The sequence below is a fragment of the Aquarana catesbeiana genome, linkage group LG02 (assembly GCF_042186555.1).
Source record: "Aquarana catesbeiana isolate 2022-GZ linkage group LG02, ASM4218655v1, whole genome shotgun sequence".
Taxonomy (NCBI): Eukaryota; Metazoa; Chordata; class Amphibia; order Anura; family Ranidae; genus Aquarana; species Aquarana catesbeiana.
In genome coordinates, this window is record NC_133325.1 from 267,023,061 (window position 1) to 267,049,552 (window position 26,492).

A 26,492-nucleotide genomic window follows, 5' to 3' on the forward strand; every position below is an offset into this window, starting at 1 on the left:
TGAGTGAGGGCACAAGTGGGGGTTCCACCTAAGACGGTTTATACCAGCTACAGCAGGCCTGTCTGGGATCGTTTTGGATGCACACAACATTTGTTTACAAGGATTTTTTTCACACATAGGACAATCTTTGGATATATATAATACACTTTTGGAGTATTTGTTTACACGGATTAACATCACTTAATCATTTTTTCACCATTCTTTCATTTTTTGGTACAAATATATATATATATATATATATATATATATATATATATATATATATATATATATAATTTTTAATTTTTTTTTATATATTTCTATATCACTTGTTGGACTGTTTCAATCTACATCTAAATGGTTTCTTTTATGTTGTTTTCAGGTGTCAATTTTTTTTTTTTTATTATGAGCAGTTTTTAAGATTATTGTTGTTTTAGCCACACCTATAGTAACTTTCATTGTTCTTTATATTTTTTGGGGTGATTTGCACATTTAATATTTATGTGATAATACACATTTCAAATAGTTTTTCAGTATTTTTTCACTGATTTTTCACTAAGTTTGATGATACACTTTGATGAACATACATTTCCATATGATGAGATATGTTATCATTATCTATTAGTGAACAGCGCCAATTCCCCTATTTTTGAGTTTTCAATCTTAGAAGAAAACCTGTAATGCCCTGTACACACAGTCAGACATTGATCGGACATTCCGACAACAAAATCCATGGATTGGCTCAAACTTGTCTTGCATACACACGGTCACACAAAGTTGTCGGAAAATCCGATCGTTCTGAACGCGGTGACGTAAAACACATACGTCAGGACTATAAACGGGGCAGTAGCCAATAGCTTTCATCTCTTAATTTATTCTGAGCATGCGTGGCACTTTGTGCGTCGGATTTGTATACACACGATCGGAATTTCCGACAACGGATTTTGTTGTCAGAAAATTTTATAGCAATCTCTCAAACTTTGTGTGTCAGAAATTCCGATGGAAAATGTGTGATGGAGCCCAAGGTCCTATCACACATTTTCCATGGGAAAATCCTATCGTGTGTACAGGGCATTAGCGTTACATAGTACATAGTAGGTGAGGTTGAAAAAAGACACAAGTCCATCAAGTCCAACCTATGTGTGTGATTTATAGGTCAGTATTACATTGTATATCCCTGTATGTTGCGGTCGTTCAGGTGCTTATCTAATAGTTTTTTGAAACTATCAATTCTCCCCACTGAAACCACTGCCTGTGGAAGGGAACTCCACATCATTGCCACTCTTACAGTAAAGAATCCTCTACGCAGTTTAAGGTTAAATCTCTTTTCCTCTAATTTTAGTGAGTGGCCACGTGTCAGGAAACGTTCCATCCGCTGGTAATATCTGTTATTTGGCACGCAGTACTGAGGTCCACCAGCAGGTGTCTCCTGACAGTTTGGAACTGTCAGGAGAGCTTTTCCCTGTTAATGTTATGTCATTTTTGGGCCGCAGTACTGGTGTCCACCAGCGGATGGATCCTGGCAGTGTGGAGCAGACAGTACCTCCTACAATCAGGTGTCACTTGAGGCCAATCACAGGCCTATAAATACCCGGTAAGCACTTACATGTTTGCCTTGATTTCTTCATTGCCTCCTGACCTGCTAGCGATCTGATCCTGTGCCTGAACCTGATCCTGTGCCCTGTGCCCTGTGCCCTGAACCTGATCCTGTCTCCCTGTCCAGATCCCTATCCTGCCCCACCTGTCCTGTGTTCTAACCCCATCTGCTGATCTCCCTGTGTATGACCTTGGCCTGGCTTACGTTTATGTCTCTGGAACATCCCCTGTCCATCTGCTGATCTGCTGTGTATGACCCTGGCCTGGCTATTGTTTATGATCCTGGTATTTCCCATTTATTGTACTTATCTGTCTATTGTTATTTGTGGGTCTCTGTCTGTGGTTGGTTATTGCACTGTGTCATATTGGAGTTGGTTGTACTATATTACTCACTTACTTTAATAAATTATTATATTTTCACTTATATACGTTTGGGTGTCCTCTGTCGCAGATCACACGGTTCTGGTCACACCTGTTCATGACAGTAAATCAAGGCCATCTCTGACCAGAAGTGACTGCACAGAGGAACCATTGTAGTGCTGTTACTGCTACTAAAATGCAATCAGAAACAGTTGTTCTCCTTGCCTCACTGGTGTTGGAGGATAACAACTACTGTGGTCTGGTATTGAAAGAGTGGGCCAGGGATCAGCTCCTGGAGTTTATCTGTCTGGCCCATTCTCTGGTTGATCAGGGTAGATTTCTGTTTGAAAATGTTCAGCCCCTGATACAGGTGTGTGCTGAGCTAGCCTTGCCTAGCAGTCCTAAAGGAAGTGATGATTTTTCTCCCCCCTTCAGTAGTGATCAGGTGGAGTCTCTGGTATGGCTGTTGGAGGATGATGCTGTATACTTTCTGGAGCATTATTCAGCTTGTCCCAAACAGGTGCTAGTGGATTGTATAGATTTGGTGCAGTCCCTGGTTAGACAGGCAGTATGTGAACCCACGTTTGTTCAACCTGTACTACAGGCATGGTCAGACTTATTATTTCCAGCCTCGGTCAGCTCTTCACAACCCAGACCTGCTATTAGACACCTGCCTGCCCAGGAGTCTTTTTCCCCTTCACCCATGGCAACCTCCGTTTCAGCCCAATATACCCTGCTTCCCACCAAACATCGATACCCTGTCCCTACCCGCTGCACCTATCCTGCATTCAACCCACCTGCCTCTTCTCAGCTGCCCACAAACCCACAGGAACTTCCTCCAGCTACTGTTACCTCTTCTCTGCCATATCCCAATCCTCCTTTCCAGTCTGCTACACCCCTCACCTACAGAGCTTCAGTGGCTAAGCCAAAGAAAAAATAAATGTTTTTTCCAACCAAGACGATCCTGCCAGTAACCCAACCTGCCTCTGCACCAGCTAATCCAACCCAGTCTGACATCCCAGTGCCTGCCTTCCAGCCTGATGTCTCGGTGCCTGCCTTCCAGCCTGATGTCTCGGTGCCTGCCTTCCAGCCTGATGTCTCGGTGCCTGCCTTCCAGCCTGACGTCTCGGTGCCTGCCCTCCAGCCTGACGTCTCGGTGCCTGCCCTCCAGCCTGATGTCTCGGTGCCTGCCCTCCAGCCTGACATCTCGGTGCCTGCCCTCCAGCCTGACGTCTCGGTGCCTGCCCTCCAGCCTGAGGTGCCAGTGTTCCAGCCGGAAGTACCAGTGCCTGCTCTCCAGCTTGATGAGCCCGCTACCCAGCTTGATGAGCCCGCTGCCCAGCTTGATGAGCCCGCTGCCCAGCCTGATGAGCCCGCTGCCCAGCCTGATGAGCCCGCTGCCCAGCTTGAAGTGCCCATGCCTGCTGCCTATCTTGAAGTGCCCATGCCTGCTGCCCAGCTTGAAGTGCCCATGCCTGCTGCCCCGCCTGGAGTGTTCCCGTCTGCTGCCTAGCCTGATGTGCCACCGTCCACTGCCCAGCCTGATGTGCCACCTTTCGTTGCCCCGTCTGAGGTGCCACCTTCCGCTGCCCAGCCTGAGGTGCCACCGTCCGCTGCCCAGCCTGAGGTGCCACCGTCCGCTGCCCAGCCTGAGGTGCCACCGTCCGCTGTTCTGCTTGATGCCATAGACTATGGACAATTACAACTAGTTGGAGCATCCGGAGACCGCTCCTTTGAGGGGGTTACTGTCAGGAAACGTTCCATCCGCTGGTAATATCTGTTATTTGGCACGCAGTACTGAGGTCCACCAGCAGGTGTCTCCTGGCAGTTTGGAACTGTCAGGAGAGCTTTTCCCTGTTAATGTTATGTCATCTTTGGACCGCAGTACTGGCGTCCACCAGTGGATGGATCCTGTCAGTGTGGAGCAGACAGTACCTCCTACAATCAGGTGTCACTTGAGGCCAATCACTTACATGTTTGCATTGATTTCTTCATTGCCTCCTGACCTGCTAGCGATCTGATCCTGTGCCCTGAACCTGATCCTGTGCCCTGTGCCCTGAACCTGATCCTGTCTCCCTGTCCAGATCCCTATCCTGCCCCACCTGTTACCTTGCATCCCTACCTGCAGTCTGATCCACCCATCCTCTCCCTGTCCTGTGTTCTAACCCCATCTGCTGATCTCCCTGTGTATGACCTTGGCCTGGCTTATGTTTATGTCTGTGGAACATCCCCTGTCCATCTGCTGATCTGCTGTGTATGACCCTGGCCTGGCTATTGTTTATGATCCTGGTATTTCCCATTTATTGCACTTATCTGTCTATTGTTATTTGTGGGTCTCTGTCTGTGGTTGGTTATTGCACTGTGTCATGTTGGAGTTGGTTGTACTATATTACTCACTTTAATAAATTATTATATTTTCACTTATATACGTTTGGGTGTCCTCTGTCACAGATCACACGGTTCTGGTCACACCTGTTCATGACACCACGTGTCTTATTAAACTCCCTTCCACTAAAAAGTTTTATCCCTATTTTGGGGTCACAAGCATGGTATTTGTAAATTGAAATCATATCCCCCCTCAAGCGTCTCTTCTCCAGAGAGAAAAAGTTCAGTGCTCGCAACCTTTCTTCATAACTAATATCCTCCAGACCCTTTATTAGCTTTGATGCCCTTCTTTGTACTCGCTCCATTTCCAGTACATCCTTCCTGAGGACTTGTGCCCAGAACTGGACAGCATACTCTAGGTGCGGCCGGACCAAAGTCTTGTAGAGTAGGAGAATTATCGAGTTATCCCTGGAGTTAATCTCCTTTTTAATGCATGCCAATATTCTGTTTGCTTTGTTAGCAGCAGCTTGGCATTGCATGCTACTGAGCCTATCATCTACTAGGAGCCCCAGGCCCTTTCCTATCCTATATTCCCCCAGAGGTTCACCCCCTAGTGAGTAGATTGCATTCCTATTTTTGCCACCCAAATGCATTATTTTACATTTTTCTACATTAAACCTAATTTTCCTTGTCAAAAGAAGTTTATTGAGTATACAATGTTATAAAGATACATAAAGATACATAAAGTAAGTTTACAAGGATCTATAAAGGAAGCTCATTGTTTTACAGTAGGGTTTATATAGGTAAATATCATGAAATTTCAAATATTAAACATTGGGTTCACGTAAACCTAAATTAAAGATATATATAATTTCCTTAGTTACTTTTGTAGGTATTTAAATGATTTATACCTACTATACATATTGTTTACAAGTAGAGTTAAACCTAATTTTCCATGTAGTTGCCCACCCCATTAATTTGTTTAGATCTTCTTACAAGGTTTCCACATCCTGCGGAGAAGTTATTGCCCTGCTTAGCTTAGTGTCATCCCCAAATACCGAAATTGAGCTGTTTACTCCATCCTCTAGGTCGTTTATGAACAAATTAAACAGGATTCGTCCCAGCACAGAACACTGGGGGACCCCACTTCCCACCCCTGACCATTCCAAATATTCCCCATTTATCACCACCCTCTGAACTCGCCCTTGTAGCCAGTTTTCAATCCATGTACTCCCCCTATAGTCCATGCCAAGGGACCTTACTTTGTTCAGTAAACGTTTATGGGGAACTGTGTCAATGCTTTTGCAAAGTCCACCACGTCTACGGGCCTTCCTTTATCTAGATGGCAGCTCACCTCCTCATAGAAGGCTAAAAGATTGGTTTGGCAAGAACGATTCTTCATGAATCCATGCTGATTACTGCTAATGATACAGTTTTCATTACTAAAATCTTGTATATAGTCCCTTATCATCCCCTCCAAGAGCTTACATACTATTGATGTTAGGCTAACTGGTCTGTAATTCACAGGGATGTATTTTGGCTCTTTTTTAAATATTGGTGCAACATTGGCTTTTTTCCAATCAGCTGGTACCATTCCGGTCAGTAGACTGTCCATAAAAATTAGGAACAATGGTCTGGCAATTACTTGACTAAGTTACCTAAATACCCTCGGGTGCAAGCCACCTGGTCCCGGTGATTTATTAATCTTAGGTTTTCCAAGTCTATTTCTAATTCTGTCCTCTGTTAGCCATGAGGGTGCTTCCTGTGATGTCTCATGAGGACAAACACTGCAGTTTTGGTTACTGGAGCCCCCTAGCTCCCTTGTGAAGACTGAGGAGAAGAATAAATTCAATACCTTCGCCATCTCCCCATCCTTTGTAACCAGATGTCCTTCCTCGTTCTTTATGGGGCCAATATGGTCTGTCCTCCCTTTTTTAATGTTTATATGCTTAAAGAATTACTTGGGATTTTTTTTGCTCTCCTTCGCTATGTGTCTTTCATGTTATATCTTAGCCGCCCTAATTGCACCCTTACATATCTTGTTGCATTCTTTGTAAAGTCTGAATGCTGATGATGATCCCACAGCCTTGAATTTTTTGAAGGCCTTCTCCTTTGCATTTATATGCATATTTACATTAGAGTTAAGTCATCCAGGACTTTTGTTCGCTCTTTTAAATTTATTTCCCAATGGGATACACTGGCTAATGCCCTTATTTAATATGGTCCTAAAGCAAACCCATCTCTTCTCCATGTTCTTTGTTTCTAAGATTTTATCCCAATTTATATTTTCTAGCAAGGTTTGTAGTTTAGGGAAGTTGGCTCTTTTAAAATTTAGTGTCTTTGTGTTCCCCTTGTGTTTCCTATTTGTGTGATTTATACTGAAGCCAATTGACCTGTGATCGTTGTTTCATTAAATTGTCCTGTATTTCCACGTCCGTGATCAGGTCTGTATTGTTGGTAATCAGTAGATCTAGTAACGCCTTGTTTCTAGTTGGTGTGTCTACCATCTGACCCATGAAATCGTCCTGCAAGACATTTAGGAACTGGCGAGCCTTAGATGAATGCGTGGTTCCCTCTGCCCAGTCTATGTCTTGTCGTGAATTTTCAGTCAGAATAAGTTGTGCCTTTTTAAGGACAGGTTTCCCGCACAATAATTATCCTTGAGTAATTTTTAACGAAGATATTTTTAAGATACAAAATCAATCAATATGACACAGTCTATGCTTGTGAAACTTATTCACGGAGATGTGTGGTCATACGAAAAAGTTATTTATTGGTAAACAAACACAAATAATCACATGAAATTAAGATACAGATTGCGTTACATGAACGTCTTGAAAATCAATAAAAACACTTGCAAAAATGGGCGTACCGTCCCTTTGACCTAATACCACCATGATAACTTCTCGGTAGAATCAATAACCTTGTGAACTTGACACTTAAACAGAACATCTGTATTTCACATGTGCAACCGTTACTATACTGCAGGTAAGTAAGTGGTTAAAATTGTGAAATAAATTAGATGTTTGCTTTGTCAATAAATGTGGCAACTATGCAAAAAGAAAAATATAATGAAAAAATCTGAATCTTTAGAGAAAAATCTACAAGGCGGTTATTGATTCGGAAGAATGATTATCAACTGTATAATATTCAATACATCAATAACTGTGAGAACATATCAACATTTGAGAGAACATACAAGATAAAATCAACATGATATAATTACCCATTCCAGGATGGCTGCAGTTCCTATGGGCTAGTTACCAGAGTTAAGATGGCTGCCGTAGTTTCAAAATGGATACTCCTAAAGAGGATTTACTTCTTGTGACCTCCGAGTTCTAAGTATTAGGTGTTGAGGAATTTTCATGAATGTAAAGAGATGTATTCATGCATGGTGCATGAGTGTCAGTCTGGGAGTGTGTGTGTCTCCCAGTGTCCCCCCTCAGGGTGGATCCCTGAGCTCTCCCCCTGAGCTCTCTCCTCCTTCCGTTCGTTGGTCCTCGTCTCCCATCTTCCTTGCCTCTAAATACCATTTCAGATAATAAGACCATAAAAATTATAATGACTCTGCCCAAAAGGAGGTGGCTCACTTCCCATTGGGCTAGGAGACGTAATGATTAACTTCCTCTGGAAATTTAGTGAGTTCAAATAATACCACCTTCAACCACCAGGTGTCTCACACGTGTTTTGAGTCCATCCTTTTAAATTAATGCGTTCTATTTTCATAAGGTGTATAATGGTAAGGATAAGTATATACCTTTAAATATTCTGGTACTCGGTCTAATGTAAAGTACACTCAGTATAAGTTTGATTAATCATCATTACATAACTTGGTTATATAACTGTATCTCTATAAATGTATATCTGTAAAACTGGTCTATCTAGGAAATACACACATTGATATATATTTCATCAATACTACATAAAAATGACTATCTATATGGATACCTGTATAACTTCTGGTATCTCCACTGAACATTTGTTTATCTTAAGTGTAGGCTACAAACTTATAAGATTATAATCATGATTATATGTTTTTCCTAATACTAATTCGTTACTTAAAACACTTCTACTTATAAAATCACACTTTCATATACATTTTCTTCATAGCAAAGTTGTTGGGTCCGCAGACGCCAACATTATAATGTCTCTGTGACCTACAATGTCAGAGATAGTTTAAAATGACTTATGATAACCTTATTGATACCTTATATTATTTTTGACTAGCACAATATTCAACTTTCACTAATGTGTTGAGAGGGACCTTGAACATTCCCACTGGGTGTTTAGAACTGACTTGTTTGTCTAAGCCATCCTAAAAGTTCATACAATGGGTTCTGTTAGCCAAGGTGTTAGCTATTTAAACAGTTCTCCATTCGAACACAATGAGTGAGGCTTCTCTATGCTATAAAAGTCTATGTCACTTTGTGTCCTGTGGCAGTTTTTGTTTATTCACAATACCATGTAAATATCTCCTTGTTTTGTGACAGGAATAGTCTTTGTTCCAACAGCTTCCTTTACAATACATGCTTGTAAAAGTCTTCAATATTTGAGGTAGTAGAGAAAGGCTTGGTCAAACATGAGAATGTCCATTTTATCCTAAAAGTCCCCAAGAGGGCAACAGTTCAACTATTTAACATCACAGTTCATCTACTTCGTGAGGCCTAAGCATCTCTCATGTTTCTGCCAGTAAATATAAAATATATTTCTTCATGAATTCACAACAAATCCCCCCTTGTGAAGTGTTCAAATGCCGGGAGTCATTTGAAAGACTTCACCAATGCAAAACGTTGAAGAAATATGGCTTCATTCGGGTCTACACAGATACTAACGATCCACATACTACTCAAACACTCAGGTACTCACACTACACAGGTACTTTGACCCCTGTTATAACCTCCTGTTTGCAACTCTGGTTTTTAACTCACCACTTAGTCCAGTTCCACTTGGTCTAAGTTCCAGCAAGCAAAAAGGTGGCAAGCTCAAAGATGAGCAGGCTCAAAGTGAGTTCTACAGAAAGTTATAAAGGCCTCAAGCACCTGTGACCAATTAACCACTGCCCTGAATTAGTAGGCTGAAGAAAGGAAAGAAAAAAGTGTTTAAAAAGTGACAGAGAGGGTGTTAAAAAAAGTAAAAAAAACCCAAAAAAACTTAAAATGCAACATAGCAATCACCAGTAGTCAAAAGTAAAACTTGTTCACACTCTCCACTCAAGGTTCCCACTGTTCAGCTTCCAACAGCAAGTCTGGCAAGAGTCTGCAAAAGACATGAGCCTGGGGCAGAGGTTCACCTTCCAGCAGGACAATGACCCTAAACATACAGCCAGAGCTGCAATGGAATGGTTTAGATCAAAGCATATTCAGTCAAAGTCCAGACCTAAATCCAATTTAGAATCTGTGGCAAGACTTGAACATTTCTGTTTACAGATGCTGTACATCCAATCTGACAGAGCTTGAGCTACTGTATTTTGCAAAGAAGAATGGACAAAAATATCACTCTCTAGATGTGCAAAGCTGGTAGAGACATACCCCAAAAGACTTGCAGTATTTGCAGTATTTGAAAAGTGGTTCTACAAAATATTGACTCGGGGGGGCTTAATACATATTTATTTGTAAAAAATGTTGAAAACCATTTATCATTTCCTTCAACACTTCACAATTATGTGCCACTTTGTGTTGGTCTATGACATAAAATCCAAATAAAAGATGTAGCACCTTCTAGTGTGCTTGAAGGATAGTGCATGTTTTTGTGAGAGTAGGTAAATTTCCATGCTTGGCTGGCAGCCAAGCCTGGGTGTGTTTTGATCTGGGTTGAGAGTGACCTCCCACTTCTTCTAGAATGTTCTGGTGTTTTCTGCAAAGGAAGGTAGAGAGGGGAGGTGGAACTGTTTGGGATGTTCGGGAAGAGCCCTGACCAATCCCCAATCTGGATTGGCAGAGGGCAGGCCTCCTTAAATACCCAGGGTTAGCCCAGCTGTGGAGGAGTTGTTTGGGTGGATGCTGGAGATGGGGTGTTAGGCTGTCGGGTCTTTGTGGGAGCTCCCCAGTCTGGGGGGGTCACCTTGGGCCTGGGGCTCGGGTGCGCACAGGACCCTTCTCACGAGACACACGGAGGTGTCCTGGACAGGTGGTATGGGAGCAAGAGAGGACAGCCAGAAAGACTGTATGCCTCCCACTGGAAATGATTTACCAAATTGTATTTAATACCATGTTACTATTCCATTCCATTTTACCATCCTATATGTAATTAAAAGATGTCGTGATTGGGTATTTTCCCAAAAGCAAGCATCTAATGTCCATCTAGCTAGGTGTATCAATGAGTGAAGTGATTTAGGAGTTGTGTATATTTTTAAAAGTCAAATTATTTAATAGGCTTGATGCTCTATCACATTTGCTTATTTTTTCTCTTCCATGGTTGAAATCGTTTTTTTGTCATTTGTAAAATAATTTTTGTTGCTTAACTCTCTCTATTTTATACCATCCATGGCATTTTTTTTTGTACCAAATATTGTAATTCTCTATGAAATTGTAGCTGAATGTCAAATGCAGAAGGAAATCTGAAAATATCGCAAAGATGCTGCTATGTTTCTCAAATAATCTGTAAAGGAAAATCAATAAAATATTTAAATGCATAAGGCTATGTTTATTCTTTGGATGTCTCCACTAAGCAAAATCACTATGTGGTCAAGTAGCAATGCAGTATATATTTGTTTTTGTTTTTTATTCTTTTAAATTACTTTTTTATGTACTCTGTGGGTATTTTATGTTTACATAGATGGATACACATAGATATGGATATACATAGATGGATGGTTATTATTGATGCAAATCAATCACAAACAGATGAATAAATATTCTTAAAAAATAATAAGTCATTGTCCTTTATTTTTTCAGACGAAAGGGATAGTTTAGCATTCTGTATCCCGAAGCCTCAATGGGAATTCAGTTCCCTTGATATCATTTGCTCTCCCAGGGGCTATTCCTCATTATGACATGCAGAGAATTGTCATTGTTATAAATGAGATTGACCTAGAGATAGCAGGAGCGCAGCTGTGATGGGGTTATTACCAGTGAAATTTAGGGTTAGCTGGATCTGTCTCCTTGAAGGTGAGAAAACATATTGCCACTATTTCTGAAGTGATAACTTTTTTTCCACAAAAAATAATATATCTGCTTCTATGGAGTTTCTTTATCCGTGGTTTGCATTTTAATGCTATGTAAATGTCTGCTGTCATTAGTGTAACAATTTTAAGGTTTAGAACATTCACTTTCCAAAGTGAACAATCTCTCCTCCTTTAATAGAGCAAACCTAATATCTCAACACTTATTAAGAGAGAAACAGAGTAATTACACTTAGTCACTGAAAATTGGGTCTAGTGGGTAAGCTGAAAATATAAAACAATAAAAGAAAAATGGAAGTGCAAGATTTAAAAAAGTGAAAGTCATATACAAATTTACTTGAAGGTAAATACTGCAATAATAATTGAAAATATGTGCTAACTGAAAATACAGTACAATGAAGTACAATAATGTGAACAAGCGCCTCAGGAGTAAATGTGTTTTGATGCATGTCTTGTCAAATGAGTTTATGTATTGTACGCCAGGAAAAACATTTAATGCGTACACTTCCTTGATCATTTGTCTACTGGGGCAATTTTTATGGACAACTCCATAGTGTGGTATGCTTAAATAATCAAAAAAACAAACACATACATACCTACTCACACAGCAAAAAACTAGTTGAAAACTCCTCAGTCCTCAATATTAAAGGTAGGTAGAAGGCTCACCAGAAATTTCTGTCCAGCTAATAAGCAAGTCAAAATAATGCACTTCACATAAAATGTGTAAGGTACATTCTTCTTTCATGCAGGGTCATAGACTTCCCCTTCTCATCCACTGGAGCCCAATATAAAAATAAAAAAAGACTCATAGGGGGATATTTACAAAAACTGGTGCACACAGAATCTGGTGCAGGTGTGTATACCTGTAGTTACCAATCAGCAATTTGGGATACTATAACATACTACACCATGGGGTTGATTTACTAAAATTGGAGAGTGCAAAAATCTGGTGCAGCTCTGCATAAAAACCAATTAGCTTCCAGGTTTTTTTTGTCAAAGCTTAATTGAACAAGCTGAAGTTAAAAGCTGATTGGCTACCATGAACAGCCTTTTTTTTTTGAAAGTCCATGGGATGTGAAACACACTCAAAAACTTCACCCGGTGTCAAAAAAAGTGCACACACATAAAGAGTGAAACACAAAAACATGCAACCGGTGTACACAAGCCCTCTAAAATCAGAGGGCCTTGCCCTGAACCCCGGGGGCGTTAGGCTCCAGACAAGGATGGGGTACTTTACACTTGGTCCATCTGGTAGAAACCAGACGGACCCCTTTCTCTAGAGGGTCTGCCGAAACAGACCCACCCAAGTACTTGGTGGAGCTCCCCCAAAGAGAGACCCCATGAGAGAGGGCAAACCAAGCCAGAAGGCCATGTCCACCCCCCACAAGACTTTCAGGGCAGGCCCGAGAACCTACACCCTACCAGTCACATGTGCAAAAACCATGTACAAACATAGGGGCTTAAATAAAAGAAAGTGGGGAGGAGAGTAAAAGGTGGCAATTGTGTGGAACAATGACCAGGAATCAAAAATTCCATCGGTCCCAGCCAAAAGGCCCAGCCCAGCAGGCAGGTGGTAAAAAGAGTGTGATATGGTGCAGTGACCGTGGTGCCATAAATCAAAGTGCCTCTCATTCACAGTGATTTTACAGCACCCCTGGACTGCCACTCCAGGGACACATACACCATGGGCTTCTTTTCAGGTCCAACTCTCAGCCGGACCAGTGCGGCCCTCCATCCCTGCCAGATAGAGAGCCCTTTCAGGTTTTCTTGGAGAGAGCCGCCGACTATAAAGCAGCCTCCACCGGTACTAGCCCTTTAAGGCCCCCAGCAACCCGTCGGATTTGCATAGCACCACCTCGATCCCTCTTCAGGGTGACACCAGCTCCTCCACCAGGCGCTGACAGGAACAGCGACCACACCAATCCTAGCCAGAAGGCCAGGAAAACCCAGCCCTTCCGCCAGACCAAATGCAGCACCCATCCTCACCAGGAGCACCCTTCAAGCCTGCTCAGAGACAACCATTCATCAGCCTCTATTATCAAAGAGCCCCGACATGGCCCCTACCGAAACAAACCATCCAGGTACAATTACACCATCATATTTGCATCTGTTCTCCCCATTTGGGAGTAGTATAGCGCCTCCTCCGGCGACTGATAAGAACAGATACTACACTTGATGTTAGCCAAAAGACTGAGAAGCGATGAACAGCTGCACCAACTTTTGCACGCTCTAGTTTTAGAAGATCAACCCCTATGAGTCCTTTTTTTTTGTTTTGATATCTGGTGAGCCTTCTACCTACCTTTATTATTGAGGATTGAGGAGTTTTTGTCTAGTTGTGTGAGTAGATATGTATGTGTTTGTTCTATGAATATTTACAGTGCCTTGTAAAATGATTCACCCCCCTTGGCATTTTTCGTGTTTTGTTGCCTCACAACCTAGAATTAACATGGGTTGTTTGAGGATTTGCATAATTTAATTTACATAACATGCCCACAACTTTGAAGATGTTTTTTTTTTATTGTGAAGCAAACAACAAATAGGACAAAATAACAGAAAAAGTCAAAATGCATAACTATTCACCCCCCTAAAGTCAATACTTTGTAGAGCCACCTTTTGCGGCTTTTACAGCTCCAAGTCGCTTTGGATAAGTCTCTATGAGCTTGCCACATCTTACCATTGGGATTTTTGCCCATTCCTCCTTGCAAAACTGCTCCAGCTACTTCAAGTTGGATGGTTTGCACTTGTGAACAGCAATCTTTAAGTCTGACCACAGATTTTCTATTGGATTGAGGTCTGGGCTTTGACTAGGCCATTCCAACACATTTACATGTTAACCCCTTAAACCACTTAAGTGTAGCTTTAGCAGTGTGTTTGGGGTCATTGTCTTGCTGGAAGGTAAACCTCCGTTCTAGCCTCAAATCACACACAGAGTGGTACAGGTTTTGCTCAATAATATCCCTGTATTTAGCACCATCCATCTTTCCCTCAACTCTGACCAGTTTCCCAGTACCGACTGCTGAAAAACATCCCCACAGCATGATGCTGTCACCACCATGTTTCACTGTGGAGATTGTGGTCTTTAGGTGATGTGATGTGTTGGGTTTGCGCCAGACATAGCGTTTTCTTAGATGGCCAAAATGTTCAATTTTAGTCTCAGCAGACCAGAGCACCTTCCTTTATACATTTTGGGAGTCCCCCACATGCCTTTTCACAAACTCAAAACGTGCCATTTTGTTTTTTGCTGAAAGTAATGGCTTTCTTCTGGCCACTCTGCTATAAAGCCCAATTCTATGGCGTGTACAGCTTATTGTTGTTCTATGTACAGATACTTCAGTTTCTGCTGTGGAACTCTGCAGCTCCTCTAGGGTTACCTTAGGTCTCTGTGCTGCCTCCCTGATTAATGCCCTCCTTGCTCGGTCCATGAGTTTTGGTGTGCAGCTGTCTCTTGGCAGGTTTGCTGTTGTGCCATGTTCTTTCCATTTGGTTATGATAGATTTGATGGTGTATCCTAGATTTGGATATTTTTTTTATAACCTAACCCTGACTTGTACTTCTCAACAACATTGTCCCTTACTTGTTTGAAGAGTTTCTTGGTCTTCATGACAGTGTTTGGTTAATGGTGCCTCTTGCTTAGGTGTTGCAGCCTCTGGGGCCTTTCAAAAAGGTGTGTGTATGTAATGACAGATCATGTGACACTCAGATTGCACACAGGTGGACATCATTTCACCAATTATGTGACTTTTGAAGGTAATTGTTTACACCAGAGCTTTTTATGGGCTTCATAACAAAGGGGGTAAATACATACGCACCATTATCAGTTTTTTATTTCAGAAAAATAGTTTTATGTATGTATTTTCCTAATTTTACTTCACCGACTATTGTGTTCTGATCCATCACATGTAATTCAGATTAAAAAAATATTGAACTAAACACTGTAATGTAACAAAATAGGTAAAAAGCCGGGGGGGGGGGGGTGAATACTTTTGCAAGGCACTGTAAGCATACTACACTATGGAATTGTTTATATTTTAGCGCCAGTATACATTGAAGGGGAAAAGCATAAGAGGAATAGGATTCTGTTTTGATGGTAAGTCCACATTTGGTGGATAAAGGTGGAGACCTTAAAAGTCCTGCCAGATTATCTGTGAAAAGTGCTGTATGACCCATTAAAAAAAGGGGGCCAAAATCATTTGGTAAGCCTTTCATCTAGTTGGGGGAACTGTGAGCATGAAGTGGACACATCACAAATTCTCCATAAGTGACATTTTAAAAGCCTTTACAGCTTATCTATTTAGAGCTAACCCTGAATTTTGGCCCTAGAATTGTTTCTCTCACTCTGACATTCACATCAATACCTCACACGTGTTCTGTAATTTATGTTTACTTACAAGTGCTTGCCCTGTACTGTGTATTTGAATTGGGGTGTTTACTGGGGTGACTGGGTGTTTTTTTTTTTGTTTTTTTTAATATTTTAATTTAGTTTTTTTTACACTTTTTACTCTAACAATTAAGCCCCCTATATAATAGCATTGGACAGGTGACAGTTACTTTTTATGGTGACATCAGGGGCCTATTAGACTGTCAATGTCTCCCCTGCCCTCCACTGCAGCTAATCAAGCACAGATTGTGCTTGAATAACTGCATCCCTAGCTCCTGTAGCCAAGGAGAGACATAATACAAGTCACCTCCAGGTTTATTAGTCACAGGGGATATAGAGGATTGGATGTTCCCTGATCTCCTCTTACTCTAACTGTAGGAGCAATTTCCTCTTGTCCTGTGCTCCTGGAGGAACGGGAAAACCTGAGAATCATGATGGCCATTGTAAATGGGGGGGGGGGGGGGCACACTTTCAGAACCCCATAAAAGGTATCAGGTGGCTCTAGAGCTGCCCAAATCACTTTTTATTTAAAAACACTTCACTGGCTGTTAAAGTTGGTCCCAAGCTCTGGCTGCAGTAGCAGCAATTAGCTTGTTTGAACCCCTTGTTCATTATGCCATTTATAAATGTACCTCTTTGAACAAGGGTATTAAACCCTTACAATAGTGCTATCAGCCCTGTCCAGGTAATTTCTATGAATTGCAGAACACCTTCCCTGTATGCAGGGCTGGCCCTCTCATGGGTCTCAGTGGGTCCATGGGACCCAGGTGGCAATTTGAGAGAGGCGACAGAGCAGGGCCGGTGCTACCTACACAATCCGCACCGAGTGCGCTTTGTAGGCTGCCTGACAGCGCTATCCCACACAGCCACGGCACTCTCACTGAGTCTGCACTCAGTGCTTTAATGACCGCAGGAGATCAGTATGAGAGCGAATCTGCTCCCTTGCTCCGCACATATGAGGAGGAGGAATTTTCTCACACGAGCTCCTGAGCAGGGGTGGCGAAAGGTGAGTGCAGGCCAGGCCATGCTATGGAAGGCAGGGGAGGGGGAAGTCAGGGAGAAGTGTAGCGAGTCAGCATACTGATCAGCCGATCACAAAGCTCCCACCCCCCCAATCCAGCACGAGATTCCACAATCTTCCACTGACACCCGATTATCGAACAAAGTGATCTGAAGGGGTTACAAGGGCAGCCTGGACTGAAGGAGGGAGGGGGAGAGTGAGGGACTACTGTACACAGCACAAAGAAGCTCCGCATATACTACTACTAAACTACACTAGCCTGTCTATATACCCTAGCCTAGCCTGTCTGTATAACTTAGTAGCCTGTCTGTATAACCTAGTAGCCTGTCTATATACCATAGCCTGTCTATATATACCCTAGTAGCCTGTCTATATATCCTAGCCTAGCCTGTCTGTATACCCTATTAGCCTGTCTATATACCCTAGCCTAGCCTGTCGGTATACCCTAGTAGCCTGTCTTTATACCCTAGTAGCCTGTCTATAAACCCTAGCCTAGCCTGCCTATATACCCTAGTAGCCTGTCTATACACACTTACCTGTCTATATACACTAGTAGCCTGTCTATATACCCTAGTAACCTGTCTATATACACTAGTAGCCTGTCTATATATACTAGTAGCCTGTCTATATACCCTAGTAACCTGTCTATGTACACTAGTAGCCTGTCTATATACCCTAGGCTTTCTATATACCCTAACCTGTCTATATACACTAGTATCCTGTCTATATACACTAGCCTCTCTATATACACTAGTAGCCTATCTATATACCCTAGCCTGTCTATATACCCCAGTAGCTTGTCTATGTACCCTAGCTTGTCTATATACCCTGGCCTGACTATATACACTAGTACCCTGTCTATATATACCCTAGTAGCCTTTCTATATACACTAGTAGCCTGTCTATATACTCTAGTAGCCTGTCTATATATACCCTAGCTTGTTTATATACCCTAGCCTGTCTATATACACTAGTACCCTGTCTATATATACCCTAGTAGCCTTTCTATATACACTAGTAGCCTGTCTATATACTCTAGCCTGTCTATATACACTAGTAGCTTGTCTATATATCCTAACCTGTCTATATACCCTAGCCTGTCTTTATACACTAGTAGCCTGTCTATATACACTAGTAGCCTGTCTATATACCCTAGCACTTACTTTACTTAAAAAATAAGAATATAATATATATTTGGGTACTTTCCCACTGGGGCGGCAAGTCTGTTAGCGGTAAAGCGCCACTAGATTTAGCGGTGCTTTACCATCGTTTTAGTGGAGCTTTTTGGCCGCTAGTGGGACGCTTTTAACCCCCGCTATCGGCCTAAGAAGGAGTTAATAGTGCCTGTGTTGCAGTGCTTCCAGAGCTATTGACAGGCGCTTTTTAAAACGCTGTCCATTCATTCCAATGGGCAGGGGCGGTGTAGGAGCAGCTTGCAGGACTTTTTTTCCTCCCCGCAAGCGCACTGCCCCAGTGTGAAAGCACTCGGGCTTTCACACTGGGGAGGCATGAGATGCAGTTTTCAGGCATTTTACAGGTGCTATTTTTAGCACTAAAACTGCCTCAGTGTGAAAGTACCTTTATAGGTAATCAGCACATTTAACAGTTTGCCTGGAGTTAGATTTAAAACACAACATTAATGAGCGTGATTGATAAGAATATGCACTTCAAGTTTCAGGAATTTCTGTACAGATATTATTTGGGGTTTGTAGATAGACATGTTGCTTAAGGGAAATGGTTAATGGTCTAGCTTAGAAATAGCTAATCTGGAAATACTAAATTTACTTGACAGGATGGTATTTCCAATTTCTTTTTAATCAACACATTGGATCTGTTGAGTTCCTACAGGAAGAATTCTATTAAATATTAATTACCAGGAGTGACTGTGGTTTGTTGTCGTGTTTATAATCCCAGACAGCTTGTAGCATTGCAGCACTGATAACAACAAAGCCTCTGAGGAATAGCCACTTCTATATACTTACATGGATCTATTTCACCTTTATACACATTTTATTTGCAAAATAAATGAGTAAAATTAGACATTAATCAAATACTTGCAGTTTTGTTTTCCCTTTGCTAAATGTTTAAATGAGAAATGTTGATATCAGTGTTTGGCAGATGTTGGCAAATGTCAAGTACATTTAACAAAAATAACTTTACATTTTGTGTTAGGTAGTTGTTGATTATGAATAGTAACTACATATCATCAATTAGCTGCATATTGTAAAAGTTTAAATACCAGGGCCATTTTTTAATACAATCCGCAGATATATAATCTTTTTAGTCATATTTCTATATATTTTTGTAGAAGAGATCAGCTTTATATAAAAAGTATTATCGATTTTTATTTTTCGAAGGTAGTTTTTTCTACCCTGTTTCCCCGAAAATAAGCCCTACCCCAAAAGTAAGACGTAGCGTTATTTTTCGGGGTTGACTGCAATATAAGCCCTACCCCAAAAATAAGCCCTAGTTAAAGTCATTGTAAAAACATGTAATCTGTTTTGTAAAAAGATTTTATAATGTGCAGTGTGTCTCCTTTTGTACCTTTATTGTGGAAAATACCTTTTTTACAGAGCGACTGGGTGCTCACATGAATCACTGGAGATCTTTTTCTCTCCTCCCGGCTGATGTCAGTGGCCCCTCCCTCTGCAGTTGTTGGAACAGGGCTGACGTCAGCAAGGATCTCGGCTCCTCCCTCTGCAGTATTGGAAGCAGGGAAGGAGAGCTCCGGCGGGTCACATTAGCACTCAGCGGTGCTGTAAATAAGGTATTTTCCACAATAAAGTTGTAAAAGGAGACACATTGCACATTATTTAATCTTTTTACAAAACGGATTACATAATTTTATAAGGACTTTAACCAAGGATTATTTTTGGGGTTACAGAATGTCATAATGCTGACTCCTGAGCTGACAGGGGGAGAGAAGACAGGGAACACAGGAACTTTTTAAAAAACATTTTATTGTTTTATTCCAGGTTTTTTAGAACATAGAGAGGGGTAAATGACCAAGCACTGTGCTGTCTATTAAGCTTTAATGGATCAGGATATATATATTATTTTAGGGTTACAACCGCTTTGGGATCGTCATGATGACATGACTGTATTTGAATAAAAGTAGATTGTTTTACATACCATAAATAAATAAGTAATTCGCTGAAAATAAGCCCTAGTGTGTTTTTGTAGCCAAATTTAATATATGACCCGGTCTTATTTTTGGGGAAACGTGGTATGTATGGTTTCTAAGTTCATTAGTATGTAGGGAAGCCCTATTTGCTCATTGCATACTCAGCAAGTCTATGAATTTGCAATGTGATTGAAAACAATGCACTGCCTTTGTGGTTATCTGTTCTCAAGAGCTGTTGAGCAGGTAGAAAAAGTTTTGCAGTTGCCAATCTACCTAATGTTTATCCTCAGCCACTAGCCATCTACAAAATGGTCAAGAGGTATGTGCACTAGTAAGGTAAAACAGCTAAACAAGTGATGTAATAAGTTGTATTTTTAATTTTATTCACCCTCCATTAAACTACACTTTACCACCTTTTGTGGGTGTCCTCAAATGCTTTCACCCCTAATATGTATTTTTAGGCCTTCCCAGATCATTGACGTGACCCACATTAAGTATGCCACTGTGCCCTAGGAATATGCAATAAATTGTATACATCAAACAAAAAAGGTAAGCAACATCAAACTACAAACACATCTACTTGTCCAGAGTTTCACTGTACTATTGCATTAGGCAAACTCCAATTAACTGCAAATACATTAGAAAAAATACTTTAAATGCTGCACAAATTTGCTACAAATTCAAATAAACAATGATTTAAGGCATCCCTGCTCTTTTTCAAGTTCAACAGGTGTTCGGGTCCAGATCAGATTCAACAGCACTGAAAAGAGGAAATATGTAATCCAGAACATTGCTAAGCAACCATGGTAAACACGATACATTAAAACACTTTGCAGCCTAACAGAAACTGCACAACAATCCTGTATTTTCAAAAGTCTCTAGGCAAGATCAAGAGAAAGAAAATCAAAAAAGGATATCCAACACATTTTTTATACATAGATATTCAACTCATTTTTATATACATGCACTATTTTATCTTTTAAAAAACTTTTATCTGCAATAGGTTGATCCCAAGCTTGCACCAGCCAACCTGGCAGATGACAGAGTTGCCTGACTGACAGTGCAGGCCAGTCACAATGCATTGCATATATTGGAAACAGACCATGCAAACATAGTTATCCATTATAGTTGTAGGATATTGAACATGCTCAGTCAAGGATGGCCCTGTTTGGAATAAATGGGATCCTTGTTATCTTTGGCAGTCATGTGTTAGTCTGTTTAGTCTTCTGAGTCAGTCTTTGTCTTATGAACCATACTTAGAGGTGCCAAGTTAAACTAGGGAAAAACAGTACATTAGGGTGTGCTCAGTATGCTTGGCAGATTTTGTTTGCCATTGCAGCTATTTTAGTCAGGCAAAGCAAGTTTCAATTTTACGTACTGAGTTTCTCGGTTTATTGTGTTCTGGGAAATAATTATAGTGTTCCTGAACACATTAAATTGGACCTGCAAATTAAAAGTGATGGATGAAAATAACATTTTTTCGTGTCCAAAAAATCAATATGAGTTTAATTACCTATCTTCTTCTAATAGGTTTAGAACTTAGTAAAATGTCTTTAGACGTTTAGCAGAAAAATAGTCATGCATATATTTTTTTCTGCCCATTTTTTTAGTAATTCAGGTGCAAACAGTGGCAGTAGTCATCCTAATATCAGTGCTTGAGTTTACATCCAATCCTCATTACTTTGTCATTTTGCATGAACTTGTTTTCAGTTACAATACACAAAATACAGTATCTCACAAAAGTGAGTACACCCCCCAAATTTTTGTAAATATTTTATTATATTTTTTCATGTGACAACACTGAAGAAATGACACTTTGCTACAATGTAAAGTAGTGAGTGTACAGCTTGTATAACAATGTAAATTTGCTGTCCCCTCAAAATAACTCAACACACAGCCATTAATAAATAATAAATACTAATGCACAAACCAAATGTGTATTAATGAGTGGCTGCCGACATGAACCAGCGTTCCCACACAGTGACAAATATAAATGTAAATAAAGTGGCACTTGGAGGTGCATGTGCGGACCCGTCTAAGCTAGACATGTCAGCTTAGAGCTCTGTACCGACCGGGACCCGACGGCCTCTTTCACGGAGTCAAACCGGACTGAAAAGACACAGGATAGTATATAATCTATCCCCAGATTAAGTGGGCATATTTTGGAACTATATACAGTGGGCGAAAAGCTAAACTGAGGCAAGTAAAGTCACAAGACTCGCTGACTAAACTCACTGTTAGAATGGCGGCATCATCCTCTTACCGCTCCTAACAGCCTGCCTCACAGCCTGTCTCACAGAAGCACTATGAGTCGCCCTCCTCAGCACAGCGCAGAGAGCCTGATTTTACCTCAAGAATGACCCCCTTTATTCCACAAAACTCCACTATTGGCCCTGACTTATTGCCTCAATTTGAAAGGGTCTTACACAAGGCATTACAGAACACCTCAGATGCCATTACAGACAAATTGACACGTGAAATTCGTGAAGTGGGCCCCCGCACTTCAATCCTAGAACAAAGGATGGATGAATTTGATATCACTACCTCAGTTCACACAGAAGAATTGGAATCCCTTAAAGAAGGTTACACTAATCTCCAAACCCGCCTTGAAGACTTTGAGAACAGAGCTAGAAGATCTAACCTACGGATACGTGGTATCCCTGAGGAAATTGAAGATTTACAATCGACTGTAACAGCACTCTTCCAAGAACTTGCCCCATCAATACCGATCGAACGTCTAGAAATGGACAGAATACACAGAGCCCTAACTTCACGCAATGCAGATGGACCACCTAGAGTTGTTATACTGAAAATGCATTATTTTCGTACCAAAGAGCAACTTATGGAGGCGGCAAGAAACAAAAAATCGTTGATTTTTCAAGGACACAGATATCAAATCTTCCAAGATCTGTCTCAAATTACACTTCTCAAGCGCAAGGAAATGAAACCACATCTGCAAGTTCTTCAATACCACCGCATATCATATCGCTGGGGCTTTCCTTTTTCTCTTCGTTTTTCATACAAAGGTACTCTATACACATGCAAATTAATGGAAGATCTTCTCAATGTAATTAAAGACCTCCGCCTGTCCACTCCAACTGCAACTACAGATGGACCCAAACGTCGACTGTCATTTTTAACTCCCCCACAGCTCCACGATCTTCAGGACCCTCAAGCAACTCAGGCTCCACTCAGCCCCCACAAAAGAGGACGCTTTACTTCGTCATCTCCTGCTGAAGAAGATATTACAGACAGCTGAACTCTAATTGGGTGATACCTATTTAATCGCTTCTTTTTTCTTACTATTGATACAATACTCTCTCTCAACCATACCACATGTTATACCTTTGTAGTAACACAATGCAGTATCCAATGTTACCTATTAAACCAATAGGATACTTCTCCAATACAAATTCTTTTTAAATTGTTATATCCGTTATGATATTGCTAGAATCAGTTGCTTTCATTAGATCTACTCTCATGGATCTATCTTTAGCTGATCTCTAACCAGTTGCCCTGCAGCTGCATCCTAATCGTTCTAATGTTTTAAATCATATAGTTTGCATATATCCTTAGATGTTAGCTGTTAAATAGGTCTAATAGCTGACCTCTTAAAATTTTCTTTTTCTCTGCTGAATAGTTAATTTACATAAATTGCAAAGGTTTACTTAGCCAATTGTGTTTGGAATTATTTTAAACTAAAATATCATATAGATATTAACATTTTTTTTTCCAAGTTTAATTTACATCTTTTGACTCATCAGTTCAATGATATCTAATACAATATCAGTAGGCTGTCGTAGTCCCGGAGTTCACTGCACCTCCTTTTTTTTCCTCGAGTGCCCAATATTGATTGGACGCTCTTTGGAACATCTATATCTCTTGGTTGGTGATTTATCACCACCCCTTAGATATTAGCTCCACTTAGGAGCAACCTTTTTTATTTTTTCTAAATTCTTTATTTTTTTCCCTTTTTTTTTGTTTTGTTTTGTCTCTCTTTAACACATTTTATACTAGTGTATATCAATACTGCAAAACCCTTGCTGAACTTCTCTTTGATATTTCTGTTCCATAGAGAAAATCTACATTCCCTAACACTTTTACACCAGAGAAATACCCATCTTCAATAATGTCTTCCCTGAATATATTAACGCTTAATGTACAAGGTCTCTACTCTCCTCCAAAGCGCACTAAAGCCTTTAATTTTTTCTCCAAACAATACATGTGGTGTGCCTACAAGAGACACATTTTACCCCACAGTCCACACTGAAATATTTCAGCCGTAAATACCCAATACTATATACAGCATCTGCCAATACTAAACAAAGGGGAGTTCTAATAGCATTCCACCGCACGACACCATTCACCTTCAAAGACCCTGAAGGGAGATATCTAATCTTTTTTTTTTTTTTTAACAGAAAAGTTTTTATTTATCTCCTATCGGAGATGATTCAACATACAAACATATTTACAGAGAACATAATGTTGCTACATATTTCAAGATACATATCCAAACATTGGCATATTTCCTATTCATACAGTCTCAGATCGTTTTTTATAATGCTTACTTTGTTATTAATGCTTTGTATACAATCACATCATGAGAGAAAAATTGTATATCATCCGTCATACAGAATTATCCATGTTAACTTCTACATCATTTTTAAACGTCTTCAGGGAGTCTTTATCTTATCTAACTTCCAGGGTATTCCCTTATTAAATTCTGACAGGTCTTCTGACGGGGGGGGGGGGGGGGGGAAGGAGAAAGAGAAAGGTAAAGGGAGAGGGAAAGGGAAGGGGCCAGGAAGAGGGGGGGGAAGGCCAGAGGCGGGAGGGGGGGGGAGGGCACCAGGGAGAAGAATAACCTGTGTTTGACGGATCACTAATGGGCGATGCTACTGTTTGGACCAGGCTCCCCAAATCTTGGAGAACTTCTTGGGGCATTTACGGTTGATATACGTGAGTTTATAAAGTGGTAAAATGGAGTTTATCATGTCCTTCCATTGGGTTACCGTGGGGGGGTCAGGCTGCTTCCACCTGAGGAGAATAGCCTTCCTGGCATAGAATGAGGCGTAAAAAACAAACAGTCTTTTGTGCACACTAGGTATAAGATTGTCACACACTCCAAGCAATAGAATAATCGGGCTCCTTTGTATATTTAGGTTTCCCACTGTATTAATCACTTCAACCACCTCTGTCCAGAATTTTTGTATAAGCGGGCACTCCCAGACTACATGGATAAAGGTACCCAGCTCCCTCGTACATTTCGGGCATCTGTCCGTTTGTGTCGGGTATATTCTAGATAATCTCTGTGGCGTGTAGTATACTCTATGAATAAATTTGAGCTGAATAAATCTATCCCTTGCCGAGACCATAAGTGGAATATATTGCTGCAGACCTTCCTCCCAATCATCTGGAGCCAGGTCTGGAACGTCCCTCTTCCATTTATCGTACAGTCCCACTTCTCCAGTCTGCTCCTCGGTCAGAATTTGATTGTATAAGGAGGATAAGATTCGATCTACATGTTTAGAAATGAGAAACTTCTCTACCCCGTGTGACTGCAAAGCGACACCTCTTGGGTATTGGGCCTGTAGTGCATGTCGCAATTGCAGATAGCGGAAGAACATTTTAGAGGGAAGTTGGAATTAATTTTTCAGAGTGTCATATGGGATAACTCCGTCCCCAGACCACACTTGTTGCATTATTTTAATACCATATCTTGCCCACAGGGCCGGATCTTGGACTGTTTGGAGATTATTTAATTTAGGGTTGCCCCACATCGGTGTGTAAGGGGAAATGATGTTGGGTTCTGCAATCTTCTTTGACATCTGTTCCCATACCCCAACTGTCGTTCGCATCGGAATTGTCATATCCATATGTGCCTTGGCCCCTCTAAAGACCAGATTACTCAAAGCTGAGTATGAACCCAGTATTGCAGCCTCAAGATTAAGTGAGGGGTTAGATTTCGGTTGGGAGAACCACCAACGGACAGTAACTACAACTGCAGCCCAATAGTATTTTCTAAAGCATGGGAGCGCCAAGCCTCCCAGCGATAAAGGGAGCTGAAGGGTGGTTCGCGCTACTCTAGGGGCAGAGCCCCCCCACACAAATGAGTTAACAACTTGATCCAGCTTATCAAAGAAGGATTTGGGGATAGGAACTGGAGTGTTGCGGAATACGTATACAAATTTGGGGAGGAACATCATTTTTAAAAGATTAACTCTACCTACTGGTGATAGGGGGAGGGATTTCCAGGCCTGACAGCGGGTAGTGAGTTGGTGTAAGATTGGGTATACGTTATCTATCAAGTACATGTGTGGCTCTCTCTGGATTTCAATCCCCAGATATTTAAACTTAGAGACCAAAACTAATGGGTTTGAAGGGTCCACATCAGGCAATGTCGGAGACAATGAGAATATAACGGATTTAGTCCAGTTAATCCGAATGCCTGAGAAGGATCCATAATGGTTAATAATTTCAAGAGCTGCCGACAACGATGATGACGCATCCGGAAGGTACAGCAATGCATCATCAGCATACAATGAAAGCCTCTCATTCAGCGGACCAACCTTTATTCCCCCCACCCTCG

General features: G+C 41.1%; 1 protein-coding gene and 1 pseudogene across 1 annotated transcript in view; one reads left to right on the forward strand and one right to left on the reverse strand.

Moving 5' to 3' along the window:
• Window positions 1-26,492, forward strand: part of HS6ST3 (heparan sulfate 6-O-sulfotransferase 3) — a 959,379-nt gene that overhangs the window by 214,448 nt on the left and 718,439 nt on the right. The window lies entirely within an intron of this gene.
• Window positions 13,463-13,582, reverse strand: LOC141130849 (U2 spliceosomal RNA; annotated as a pseudogene).